Genomic DNA, 14,774 nt, shown 5'->3' with positions numbered 1-14,774 from the left:
AGGCTCAGCCTTTCTGCTTGTGCTACAGGGCTGCAGAGAGGCAACTTGGCCTCACTGGATCATTGGATAATTCACATTGGAAGAGGCATCAGAGGAGTTCACATGCTTAAAGCAAGGTCAGCCAAGGTCAGACCAGGATGCTCAGGCCTCTATCCAGGCATATTGCCAGAGAGACTCTTGCACATAACTCTTCTCCAGGCACTAGTGTTTTGTTTTTTGGTTTTGTGTTTTTTTTTTTTTTTTCCCTGAAAGCAGTAATATTTTCAGGAAACTGGGACATAAAAAGCAACAGAAAAATAGTGAAAAGCGCTGCATTTCTTCCTATTATTTACATGCTTGCCTGCATATGGTATATTTCTGCAGCCTTTACTAAGGTGCTCTTTAGGTAGAAGATTTCCTTTACAAAACAGCCAGGTATCTCTGTTTTAAACATCTTCCTTATTCCCCTTTCAGCGTGACAACACTTATTTTATGATGACATTCCCCTTCTGATGGTGACAACACTATTAGTTTACATGACAGATGTTTCATGAGGGCTGGAAACAGATAAAGAGACAAATCCTGATAAAGACTACAATTCATCTGATAGTTTCAATGGAGTTTAGATGCTCCATATCTCTTTTGATTGCTATTCATTTTAGATTTGAGTACCACAGTCTATTTCAGATATGGAAGTTTCTATAGGGACCTAGAGCACACCCAGGAACTCGCTGCACAGGAAACAGTCAGCTCTAAAGATGAGGTAGTTGGATGTTCCTAGAAGATCTGACCCTGTTCATTTCCATCAATAACCTTCACGCAAACAGGATGACTGCAGCACTGACAGATTTGAGAAGCATCATCTTGCAGAACAGAATGAGTATACCAGCACAGGAGAAGGATGATGGATGTGGCTGAAAAATGTTTGAGTACAGGACATTAAAAGAGACCTTTAGGACAAGAAGGTCTCCATTAAAAACTTCCACTGTAATCTGATCAAGGAGAAGTGACTAAGGTAGACCTGAATGTGCTTGTCAATGACAGGTTGTCACATATAAGAGAGGGACATACCCTTAGAATACTTTAGGAAAGGTATTTCTAAGTTCAGAAAGTTTAAATATCACTGGGCAATGTCCTGACAAGCCCTCCTCCAAAATACGGCAGTCGAGGGTTTTGTCATCAGTTCAAGAAAAATGAACAGAACCCAGAAGAGGTTAAAAAATTCTGGCCAGCTAGCCAAAGAGCAAGATACTCTTTAGGAGAACAGAAAATGATTAATGAAATGGAGAAAAAAAAATGCTGATTGTGGTGTGTGCTTTTATGGTATAAATACAATAGAAAATGTGTATATTACATGATTAAATGTTTTAACTTCTTGTGCTCGTCTTGTTTTTGGGTTTTTCACTGAGTTAGCTGGACTTGAACAGAGCCAAGAGCAGCAAGAGGACCAGTGGGAGAAACTCATGTTTAGTAGGTATTCCCTTTTGAGATTAGGGTATGGGAAAGATAATTGCTTGGATCCCGTGTGGAGAAGTTTTCTCATCTTATGTCCCACTTCTCTTTTTTTTTTTAATTTTATTTGGGGATTTGGAGTATTTCCTGAAAGCATCACACAAACGCACCTACATGGTGTACAAGACCATATTTCTGGTCTGGAGACTACTCCCACTTCTTCCCCTCATTTGTGATCCTCCTTAAATTTTCTCTCTTCTCCTGGGAACTAAATTTAATTACCCTATTGCCATTCCCAGTCTATATACTGCCTTTGCTGTCTGAGCATCCTTGGTTATTGGAAATCTGGGTAAATTGTTTATTTTGGTATTGTACCTAACTGATCTGTAATCTACAGGTTACCCAATCTTCAGGACTCACAGGGAATTTTATTTTCCTTGTTTTCTTCTGATACAGATTTCCAAATGGCATTTTTTTTTGGTTTAGATTTTTACCCCTTATAGGATCTAGCTCAGGTTACTTTTTGTCAGTTACTGTTCTATATCCTTGTATGTCTTAACCTGTGAAATTTGGCTTTATACACATATCTGTCTTTTTTGCCTTTCTAGGTCTTTCAAGGTTTTGTCCTTCTAGTAGGTAGTATACTAAATTTAAAATATCTTTTCAAAGGTGGATATTTAGTGTGTGGAATCCATTTCCATAAATTTTATTTTGGCTGAGGTTAAAGATTTCTCTTACTTTCAGCTCTTCACACAGCAATCAATTCCTTTCTCCTTCCACAGCCAAGGTGCTGTATCATCTCAGTCCAACAGATTTTGTTAATCAGTTTCCTTAACTTGTCTAAATTTGCTTTTCTGAAGTCCAAATCTTTAGCTAAAGACCTACTCCTATTTGTTCTTTGATTTTAAATGTAAAACAAATCAATTTTTGATCATTCTGCAGTTACTTTCTATTATTCTGTCCATTAGCCATTTCTCTTTTAATGTCCTTTACACTTGCAGAAATCCAACAGTGTTACATCTCATTGACTGCTTGTAACTGTGATGAAGAAATGTGCTGGGTAATATATTCATTGAGCTGGTATTGATAGTGTCATTTTTTAGCCAGTATTTAGGAAATTCAGGTATCCCATAATGCAACAAAAGTCTGCAGTATTTCTCTTTGAAATGGAATCAGACCTCTCTGTCACAGTCACACCAGTCTGAAAGTGAAGCTCCTCCAGTTATGTGTAAATTCATCCAAAACCACCCAACATCTGCCCTTGACTGTTACAGCACCACATCCCCAGAAATTCCTGTCCCACTTGAAGTGACCCTACCTACAAGTTATCCAAATATTGTACAACCTCACCCCTCCTGGTACTAAAACTATGACATTCTCCTACCTCAAAAACCTGTGGAGAGAAGGAGAAACGAAAGCCTTACAGAGGATCTTTTGGGAGATTGGGTCCAGGCAGAGCCCACAGCTGAGCCATGGCTGTGGCGCTCAGGGGTGGAGGATTGCCATGGACGTGTGCCACCACAAAATAAAGTCAGGCACATGGCTTGTGCCCTGCATGGTTTATCTTCCCCACTGGTATTTCACTGTGGAGCTGGAGATTGTATTGTCAAGTTAAGGAACAGCAGAACAGCAAATGATGATTGTTCAGGAAAGGCTTGTTCAGTTGATTGGATCAGTGTTTAGAAAATATAACTATTAAAATAGGGCAGAGACAAAGATTGCTTCAAAGCCTGATGCATCTAGATTTAAGACAATTGTGACTTGATATATTTTAGGATTGTACACAGTCGTAAGAAAACTTAAGGAGTTTTGAGAAACCCTTTAAACTTAAAATTCAGAGTTCTTGGGGGGGGATTTTAAGGTGACAAATTAGGATCGCTTACATTATGAAGCCTGGTCAAGTGTGTTTAATCTTATGAAGACAGCCTGATTTTTCTATGCGAAAAATAGATTTTTAAATAGGCTTCATGACTTTTAAGGTAGGAGACCTGACATAAACTGTGAAACTTCAGAATAGAATGGCAGAAACCCAGTAAAACTCTAGGGTTGTGGCCCAGGGAGAGTTTGATCATTTTCTTCAAAGAAAATATTATAAAAAAGTACCAGATATGCAAACCAAAACCCAAGACATCATTTTACAGTTTCCTTGTGTTTTCAAAAATGTGCTGTTTTAATGAGGGGAAAAGATTAGAACCCCACTGTGGCCAGGAGGATGAGACAGCCGTGCTCTTTGCAGGCAGCCACGTGGTGGCTAACATAATCAGTCACAAGCATTTTGCAGCACAGGGCCTGTGATCATTAAAGCCTAAAATTACATTCTTTGGATGGTCTAATTCCTGTCTATCTTTGCTGTAATCACTTTGCTCAGAGCTGAAATTTCATTCTTTCCCTTATAATTTTTACTATAAGGATGTATTTCCCAAAGTGAAAAAGCATGTCTAAGACTATACTCTGTAGTAAAGCAACTGTCAAGTAAAAGTATTATTGTTAAAATACAACAAAGGATATATTCCCACTAGAGACAGACAGGAAATACAGATTCACTGCCTGAAAACATTTGTCATTTGGATCTTATTGTGGCCAGGTGTTGCTAGCTGGCCTGTTCACAAATTCTGGTTGAGCACAACCTCCTCCATTGTGTTAACCTCTCAAGAGTATTCTAGCATCTCAGGCAAAATCTCCACCTCTCCTAATCTCTTACATCTCAGAAGCATCTGCAAGGGCTTTTGTGTCAAGATAAGCTGGAGAAGTTCCTGTGTTGTAACTTTTCTTGCTTTGAGTTTTACATGCTTTGAAGATGATGAGGAGCAAGTGCCATTTGACTCCTTTAAGGTTAAATTTCCAATAGCCAGTGAAGGACAGATTGAGAGCTGAAAGTAATTACTGAGAGCAGTTCACATCTGCTCTTCTGGACACCTGCTTGAAGCCCCATGTGATGACTTCAAATAGGTTAATCCTTTTTCCAGAGACCAGTGAGCTGCTAGAGGGCTGGATTTTTTCAAATGAGAAAACAAGTCAGTTCTACAATGAAAGACAGGGGCAATGGAGGGAAGAGACTAATTAAAATCCATACTGTAAATTGCTGCAATAGCAGAGAAAGGACTCCTCTCTCATCAGCATTTTCCAGCTGGCTTATAACATTAGAAAAAAAAAATTATAGCTTTCATTAGGTCATAGAATGGTCTGATGTGTCACTTGTTGTTTACATAATGGGCACCTAGTTTGCTTCAGCACTAACACTGTAAATTGAATACTCACATAGACCGATACCAGGCTTTGCCTGAGCCTTCACAGGCATCTTTCTTCTTCTTTGCCCAGTCATACAACCAGTAGAGCACCACTAACCAGAGCAGCAGTGAACAGTGGTGTGGACAGGAAGCTTGTGGTCAAACTGGTGCCTTGGTTTGTCCTTTCTGCATGAGCATCTATGTTCAGTGGAGAAGAAATCCACTGAATATAGATCAATATAAGAAGCTCTGGGATAAAATTCCTATGATTTAGCTACAGATCTGTTGTGCTGCTCCCACACGTCCTCATTTTGAATCTCCTGATTTCTGTGGGGAGTAATTTTACATTCCAAAATAAGTCTTACCTTGTGTTTTGAAATATTTTAAATTTAGACAAGTATCATCCCAGATAATGATTTCATAGGAGAAAAATGGAAATGTATAAGAGGATTTCCAATTGAAGCTGATTAGCACTGGAGGGCTGTAACGACATCTTGACCAAGACACTTCTGGTTGGGACATTTGTGGTACAGGAACAGAGAACAAGTAAAGGCATTCAAAGGTATTCGGTGAAATTATGGAAAGAGACAAACATAAAATTGCCTGAAGCTTGTACTTCTCCAAAGAAAAAAGAGGCCAAAAATTCTTTCTTTAGCTTTCTGTAGTCTAGACTTTCTGTGGAGTTTATGTCATACTTTTGTTGCAACACTAAATCTGGGTTTCCAGTAATGTCCGAAGAAGATTAATAACCAAGAAATTAGAGCAGTTATTGAATGCAATTAAATAGAAAATTTTCTATACGTGCTTTTTTTTTTCTCATTGTGTTAACTGAACACATGATGTTTAAACTGAGAAGAAAGAGGCTGACAAAAGTTTTTCTGCCTCCAGGCTGCTGACATGTAAAATATACCAGAAAAATCTAGCACATTTTTATGGGCAGTGTGGAATACCTTCTCTTTCTAGTATGTGAGACATACTAAATGACCATGTGAAGGAAAAAAATACTGACATAATTATGAGAATTAGTGGCAAAGAGGGTTTTATCTCTGATAAAATGAAGAAGCTGATCTGAGCCAGACAAGAGCAAATCTACTGGCCTACATAGCTGGAATCAACACTGAACCTGAAATTTGCTGTCTTTCTCAGCAGCATGGTAATTGAAAGGGTTTTTTTCATGTTTGGAACATGTTTTAAAATTGTCAAAATCAATCTAGTCTAGGCATAAGCTTGAAACTGCATGGGAATCTCAAATGATCTTGAAGTCACAGTTACCAAGTGATCTGGAAGTGTAACCACAACAGCCAGCAGAGGACACGCTCCTAATCACCCCAACAATTTGCAAAGTCCTGCACTGGTGCTCTCACAAGGGTTTATGACATTGTTCACACAGCATTTAGTATGAAACAGGAGCAAAACTTGGTGGAATGCACTTAATCTTATTTTAGCTGAACAAAATAAAGCACATAAAATAGGCCATGTGTTTACACTCACAACGTTATTGTAAAATCACCAATAGAAAGGGGAGAAAAAGCAATGAAGCAGCACATGAGTTTTTTGATTTTTTTTCAAATGAAGTTACTTATGTCTTTATTTTCTATTTCTCCAGATGCAGAACCAGGAAACCAGAGAGAGTTCTGTTCACCAGGAAAAAATGGCGCATCGTAACCAGATCAACCCAATCTTTATTGCTCATTTTGCACTAGAAGAACTGAGCAACAAGCTCATTGTGAATTGTCTCTGTAAAATCAAACTGCACTGTCACAGAGCTCTGCCTGGAGTTTTCAAAGCCTTGCTAGGGAGTATGGGCAGGCTATTCCAAGGACACTAACAATGCATAATATCTCTGGGGGAAAAAAAGAAGTAAGAGTGTGGTTTTGGTCATGGTCCTTGACAATATGCTGCTGAAAGACATCTTAGAGTCAGCACTGATAAAAATTGTCTGCCATGTGAATGATGTGCAGTAAGACAATCCCTGGTAAGTCATAGAGGTCAAGAATTAACATTGAGCTAGTTGTTTCTTTTTTTTAGAAAAAATAGACAAATGTTGTCTTCTGATTGCCAGGGATAGAGACAAACAAGAGTGTCATAGTTAGTCCAAATGACTCAATTTCTAATTTTAGGAACATAATATTTGTCACTTTTTTAGCTGCTTTTTCACTTTAGCTAAACTGAAGTGTGTTAAGATACTTTTGTCTCTGAATTTTTGAAGTCAATTGATCCTTTGAAATGAGTGGGAGCCTAAGGTTGTAGTATCCCTACTGTATCATACTGCCTTTCAATAAAAGCACTAACACTTAATCTTCTTTTAAGAGATGATTCTGTGCTGTTGCAAATATGTAAAATTCACAGCTGAGATGTGTACCTTCAAAGATAAACAGCTGCTATCATCTTCACCTAATCAGGGTTGTTTTGCAGACCTAGACAAGAGAAGCAGGCTCTTGTAAACGCTGTCTGCATATTCCCTCACAATACATCCCTTCAAAACCTGAGCTTGTCACCAGCTGCCAATTTTCATCAAGAAAAGCCTCTCATTAAGTTCACTGAGTGCTCATAGACCTGGCTCTGAGTTCCTCAGTCTCTGGCTGGATCAACCCCGGCTCGGCAGTGTCTGTCATGCATCTGCATTGCTCCAAGGCTTGTGCTGCTCACCTGGAGGGAGGCAGGGAGGCAGGCAGAGTGCTTTGATGCATAGCTTGTTTTTACAGATGAAAACGGGGAAGGTGATTTGATTTCCTATGACTCACTCTCCTGGTAGCTTCTGATCTCTCCTTGCAATTCCAAAGCTTGTGGAGAATTTTTTGAGATGCCCAGGGTGATAAATGTAGGACAGGGATAATTGTGGATAATTGTTAGGCTGAAATTCTCGTGCACTTGCTGGAATGGCAAAGAGCTGGTCTTCTGTTCTCAATGTCTCCCTTTGAACAAGTTGAAAACACACTGTTGCCTTACACTTGCTATTTTAATAACCACTTTTTTACTCACTGTCTGTAGGATAGGAGGCAGTCTCTGAGTCAAGTTATGCTGCTATAGCCCTGGCTTTTACTGCCACGTGGGAGCATGAAGGATGGATCACTGAAAACAATGACTGGTTTTTTCTTGTCACAAAAACTGCTAGTTTTCAAGTTACAGGTTACTTTCTAATAACATGGAAATTCTGAAAAAGTTGCATGAAAATGGTTTACTTGCACAAAACTCTAATTTATACCAGCTCTTTTACTAATTTAGCAGTCTGCTTTGTGTATGCTCCAGGCTGAGGGGATCCCCAAATGTATTTGAGAGTCTAATAATCAGTCAGAGAACATAAATCTTGGGTAGAGTTTTTTCTGTGTTGACTGGCAAACCTCTCTTGCTCCAACATAGAAATTTCAAAAGACTTTCACCCTGGCCTGCCACTTAAGTCAGTGCTGATAAAACTAGATCTGTCTGTCTAAAGGAATTATTTTTTTCATTCTGAAGTGCGGGATGACACTTTGCTTTTATTCATTTACAGGATGGACTAAATGCCACTCACATCCTTGCTTCAGCGCACTGTGTTGCTGGAGAGCTTGGAGGCTGAACACACATTACAGCACCACCCACCCCTGCAGCTGCCCAGAGTCATTTCCTCTGACAAGCACAAGCTGACACACGAGCCAGAGGTACCAGTCAAGAGACGATCTCTGTAGATATTGATAAGAAGTGCTAAGGTCACTTTCTCCTAGCATAAAGGATGCCCTGTGAGCTCTGAGAAATTAATTGAGTAAAGACTCAGGATGCTCAATGTAACCGGCAGAAAATGTGCTCCTCTGTCCCTTCAGGAACTTAAATACTGCTGCAGTTTGCTTTTGTGTGGGTTACCACTCTACTTCAAGACAGCAAGCAAGGTGGCTGACAACACATCTCAAATCTGAGTGAGGGTCTCTTGAAGGCAAGAAGATATTCACAGAAGAATATTCCATTTTAAGCATCCCATGGGAGCCTGCTTTAGTGACTCCTGTTCACCTACAATCCAGAAGTCTTTGGTACTACAATGACATTCAGCGTTTACTTTATCCTTGCTCAATAAAAAAATGTAACACTTCAGAAATACATTGAGAGTTCCTGAATCAGGTGAGTGCTTAGATTTGGGCTGTAATCAAAGAAAATGTGTTTCAATGCAGTGAGATGACAAAGTAGCTCTTCAGAGATTTTTCCTTGAACAATTCACTTGAAAGCAGCTACCTCATTGTGAGATGATTATAGTGAAGGTTTGCCCATATCCGTCTGGTCTTCTGGATTTTGGGGATCTTTTAGCCTCTTCAGAATCACTAAAAGCTAAGAAACAGTTTAATGCTAAATGCTTGAAGCCCATAGAAGAATGGAACCCATGAACATTTGATAAATATATACCGCAATTGGCAGCAGTTTTAGGCACTTCAACAAGATGCTCATTCTTCTGCTACCTTCCCTAGAAAAGAATTATTTATTTTGCTTTTCCACTCACTTATTCTATACCAAAGCTTACATTTCCTCACTGTTAAATAGAGTCAGTTTTCTTAAATGTTAAGAAATCCAGATATTATAAAAACTGTGAATGTAAAACAGGATTTTCTTTCAAGCATGATCTTAACTCCAAGTTTACTATTCTTAGAGTCTTGTAGATGGAGGAGGACCCAGCAAGACTGGTGGGTGCTGGGTGAGGACTTTTCCAATTACCTCAGCCGATTCTGTAGCTGCTCCATCCCACCAACCAGTGCCACCGAGGAAGTGCAGTCGAATCTTTCAGTCAGCTTTCTTTGTGCTGACTTGATTTCCCATCAGATGAACAGAAAAGGATCATCTAAAATCCTTTCTTAGGAAAGAGGATTTAGTGCTTTGTCTTGACAAAATGCTACAGACTCTTCAGCGTGGTTAGATTGACCAAGGGAATCTGCTTTGTTTCCCAAGTCAGTGGGACTGACTCCCTTGGAATCCTTGATTTACTGATACAGGTTACTTGCTTTGTCTGTGATGTGTTCAGCCTGGGGGTCAGAAATGTGGCTTAAATCCCAGGGAAGATTGGCAGATGCTTTATTTTTGCTTTCCCCAGTAATGAGGGCACTATTTTCCAGGAATATCTTGCACCTAATCAATTCTTTGCCATTCACTCACTGCTCCTCTGGCAGCAGCTTGGTCTCTCTGCTATTCTGCCTGCAACAAGCAGCTTAATCTCCTCAAAAGATGTGAGCGCCTGAAAATCTTTAGTTTTTCTAAAGCCTTTGGATTTAATATAAGATACCATCATGAAATTTAATGGCCTATGATGTTTCAGAAGCCTGACTGGATGATCTAATGACTCCTTCTGGCTTTAAACACTGAACCTCTTGGATCCTCACTTTTCCAATGACTTCTTCATATAAAATACAATTTAGAATTAAAATAACCTGATCATTTATCATATATATCTTCTTCATGGGAGAAAATTATTCCACTGCAGCAAAATCACAGAAACTTTACTGGGACATCTGAGGGTTCGGTAGAGTGTTCCTTAACCCAAAGCCTCATCTTGTAGGGAGGATTGGAGCCATTTCTCTGTGCTGAATCAGGACTTCAGGCCTGTATTAACAGTAAAGTATGAAATGCCCTTATCAATAATAAAAATAAAAGAACAGAGCTCATTTGCTCAATAAGAAAAACAAAACTATTTCCCTGCCAAAAGGGGTTCAAAGACTGAGTGATGTGGAAGTCTCTGGGAGAATATTGAGGACCAAATTAATTCTTCTAAATAATTACAACAAAAGTTAAAATGTTGGTTTAAAAATTATTGAAAAGGACATTCCTGAGCTAGGAGTCAAAAAATCTGGGCTCAGAGCAGTGTATCAGACAGAGGAGACAATTGAGATGTCAGTGGTCTTTGGCTGTTTAGATCCAAGTTTGTGACCAAGCTTGTCCAAAGCTGTCCTGAGCATGGCAGCAGCTCTGCAGTGGGGGCTGCAGGGTGCTGGGCTGGCTGCTGCCAAATCCTCTGTGCAGCCAGGATCATGGCATGGGGCACAGGGCATGGAACATGGGACACAGGGCCCCTGTGAGCATCCAGCTCAGGGGGTGGCTGAAAACGTGTCCCTGGATGGGACCAGCTCCTGCAGGAAACACAGCTGGTGCCTTGTTTCCATCCCTGCTCCTCATGCAGCTTAGCCATCAAAGGGAGCACTCAGAGAGCAATTCTTCCTCCCTCTAGGACATCTGCTTTTCCTTGCAGAGGAGCTTAAACCTGAATTAGAGCCAAGAGTCCAGAAAATGTCCCTACCACTGCAAGCAGCATGCTGTCTGTGCTGGGATACTGTGAGAAGCAGAGCCCCTGTGGAAAGTGCCTGGCACAGAGATAGAATCCTAATGTGAGCATCTTCCCACAAGTTCATTTTGAAAAGATATATAGACATACATCTAAAATTAGATTATTGAGTGAAAAGGCATATAGTGAAAAGCCTATTTACTGCCTTTTGTCTCACTGTTTATGCCACTGCCTGGGAGGTGATTGTTTTCCTTCCCCCCACCCAGGATGAAACCAGCAGGAATTAAGAAGCAGAGCTTTTTCAGGTACAAGTCACTGTTTCCCATCCCTGCTCCCTTTGCTTTGACAAACACTTGTATGAGGCACAGGTAGTGCAATCATCTCTGTGTCCTCTCAAACTTGTGTGAGGTTTAGTCCTCAAATGCCTGACACTTACTTTTGAGAAGAACTTTGAATTGTTTCTGAACAGTCTCCAGTGTAGCCTCCATTTGTGATTGAGTTCATTAAACAAATTATTGAGCTTGCTCACCAACATCATAAGGAACTTCATACTGCGATGAATTTGAAGGATGATTTTGTTTTTATTTGCTAACTTCCAAGTCACTCTGATAATTGATAACAAAATGCATAAAATAATTTTTTATTCTTGTCTTATATATTTCTTACATCCTTAGTTACTGTGTAAGAAGTCATTGGAGTCACTAAATAGCCCAAAATGCAGTAAGATTTAATTTTTAAGAGGACAGTCACTCAAAGATGTACCAACAGTTTCTGCCCTTATTTTTCTGGTACATCTATGGTAAGTAATAAACATTAATAGCAAGAGTAAGTAAGTAATAATAATAATAACAAGTTTGAAGAAGAAGAAGAGGAAGAAGAAGAAGAAGTAGAAGAAGAAGAAGAAGAAGAAGAAGAAGAAGAGGAAGGAGTAATAAAGCTCTCCTTACCTGGAATATGGTGAATAATGTCACCAGTTGTACTGCCTATGGTCCCTGTTTACTATGAGTTGACATAAATGACCTGAATAAAATTATAACAATATGAATAGTAAAGACAAATCCATTATTTTTGCTTGCCTATTTTGTCATAGACCAGCTTGCCACACAACTGTTTGCTATTGCTTTCCAGTATCTGGTGATGGTATTTGTATCTTTGAAGTGTCTTGGACACTGAGTTTAATTGTTTATTTAAATTGTGGTACTTATTCTAATTTTCCACAAATTTTCTTTAACCTTTGCATGGACTTTTCTTCTCTCTCCCCTCTACCATTTGGGAAAGAGCAGAAAATCAGCACTTTTTGTTTCCTTATGTTGGGATTTGTGTCTCATTTTCTTGCAAGAGATTATACAACATATTTTTCCTGCCATCCTCTTGATGATGCTTGATAAAGAACATTTATGCTGTAAGTGTGCACATTACTTTGCAGTTGAAATACCATCCTGCTCATTTTCCTGCTGTGCCATGACATTCAGAGGATGATTTTTTTTCTTTTCATAGTGTGTTCCTGCATTTTATCAATTATGGTGATTATGAACAGTTTTCTAGAAAATAGCATTAATTGCTCAGCTGAAGAATTTTGAGAATATACAGCATTTGGATATTCTTGCATCACAGCACTGAGGCAGCTCAGCTTGCACACTGAGTGTGCTGAAGTGACTTCCATGGACTTCCTTGTGCAGGGTGAGCCCAGTCTTAATTTCTGAGCTTTGCTCAATTAAAATGCACAGTATACATAGTTTGCTGGTTTACCTGAAAATTAAGTCTCTGTCACATCAGCTGGCATATAATTTTGCTAGACCTGTTAGAAAGTTGGGAACAGGGCAACAGCCTCATCATGGAGGTGAGGTGACAGCCCCTTTCCCCTGCGTGTGCCAGGACTGAGCTGTTCAGCACTGCAAGAGCAGTAGAAACAAACCTTTGGGTAAGAACACTTCTTCCTTCTTAAAAATCTGGCACTCTGGCAGGATGATAATATCCTGATACTGGTATCATGCATATCTGGAAAGACGCCTTAGGGTGGCATAATTCAGTGCTGCTGCCAAAGAGATTGTACTACTCAGTCTCCTCCCTCTGGGATTGGCAAATGGCTTGTGCCATCTTTCAGTGAAGTACCTGTGGGACTGAAGTGGTTGAAAAATTACTTGAGAAATGGCCATGTTAGTTTTCTGAGCAACTTCACAGCTTGACTGCAAATTGCTGCAAGGGGTGAGTAGTGTGGGCATGAGACAGAGCTGCTGGGAATGGGAAGTGAGCAGGATGCTAAAAATAACAGGAACATTGAAGCCAGTCCATGTGGTGAGTGGAATTTGGTATCCTTGTGTATGGAAAGGCAGCCATTCAAAACAGAGAATGACAAGGGGGATGAGAGTTCTTAGTCTGTGCACACCAATGAGCTTAAGTTTCAATCAGGTCATGAGGCTTGCTCAGAAAAATAAGAACATATACGGTATTCTGTGTAGAAACAATGTTTGAAATGTTCTTGCTTAACTATATTTCAATTGCAGATTAAAGTGAAAAAGAAAAAAAAGGGAGGAAAATACCATTTTCTGTTTTTCTACTGAGAATACAAGAATATAAAAAGTCTTTGGAGACAATTAACACAATTTGCTCTGGTTTGTTTTTGCTTGGTTCGTTGGTTAGTTTTTTTAATGCAGGTAGGCTTAAAAACTTCCAGGATGTCTTCCTGCTGGTAAGTTGGGTATAATTCACAAAATATGCTTCTAATTATTTATGACCTCTCAGTGTGCAAGAACATGACAAAAATTATTTCCATCACTTTTTCACATTAAGAGGCAGTGAGAGATCAGGAAACTGACTCTACAGTTAGGACCTAGAATTTTCAACTCACTGCAAGAACAAGGACTGCCTATAATGGTTATTTCATTGCGACAAGAGTAAAACCATTTTATCCAATACGACCTCACTCTGCTAAAAATCTGTGCCTCAGCTTTAATCCACTCAGGTCAGTTTGCCTCATCTCTTCAAAAATTCTCTCCTCCACAATGTATGATGTGGATACTCCTTTTATAGAAAAAGTAATTATGGCAGTTTTCCAAACAATCAAAATGCCACTGTGCCCTCAATTCCCAAGGGCCATTTCAAGAATTTCTTTCAATTCAGAAATAGATTACAAACTGTTGTAGTGTGTTTTAAGTTTTTCAGTTTACTCCCCCATTTTATGTAATGTACCCTCTTTTGTTCTTTGTAAATGGTTCCTCTCTCCCCAGTTTTTCCCGCCACTGCCTCCTTGTCAGTTAAGTTGCTTAGTTACCGTGCTATTTTTAGTTGCTAATGTTACAGTTTGTATGACCGCTCCTCCCTCATCCCACCTTATAAGTAGATGTTTTTCTCCTCCCTGGGCACAGTCAATCATCCCCCACTCCTCCCAGGTTTCGAGAACCTTCTCCTCTCTGGGGGTTGTGATTGGCTGTGGTCCCGGGGCCCCTCCTTTACTTTGTATTCATTGGTTTCTAGTGTATGTCAGTTACGTTCAGTACCTCCCTTTGAGTTTCCCCATTGGATAGCTGGGCTCCCCTCCTCTCTCCTCCCCTTCCCTATAAAACCTTGTCTCTCCCCCTGTTCGGGGCCATTTTGCTGGTTGGTGCCCTTCCTTGTTGGTGCCTCCGGATCACCCAATAAACCGACTGTTCACCCCCAGCAAGTGGTCACCTCCTTATTCGTCTCACGTGCGCAACTCCGAGCTCTTCCTCCAGCCCAGCCTGAGGCCAAGACGCCGAAGGGAGCTGGCTTCATATGCGCAGGGGCGTTGGCCTTCTCACCCCTCGAGCTAGCCGGATTTAGGGCCGCGTACGCCCTCGCGCAGTGTGGCGCCCAACGTGGGGCCTGAAGTGGACAACTGACCACCTGGACAGCTGACCACCGGACCC

This window comes from Zonotrichia leucophrys, chromosome 3, assembly GCF_028769735.1.
Source record: "Zonotrichia leucophrys gambelii isolate GWCS_2022_RI chromosome 3, RI_Zleu_2.0, whole genome shotgun sequence".
Taxonomy (NCBI): Eukaryota; Metazoa; Chordata; class Aves; order Passeriformes; family Passerellidae; genus Zonotrichia; species Zonotrichia leucophrys.
The sequence above is the reverse complement of the archived record's forward strand: the minus strand, read 5'-3'. Positions refer to the sequence as shown.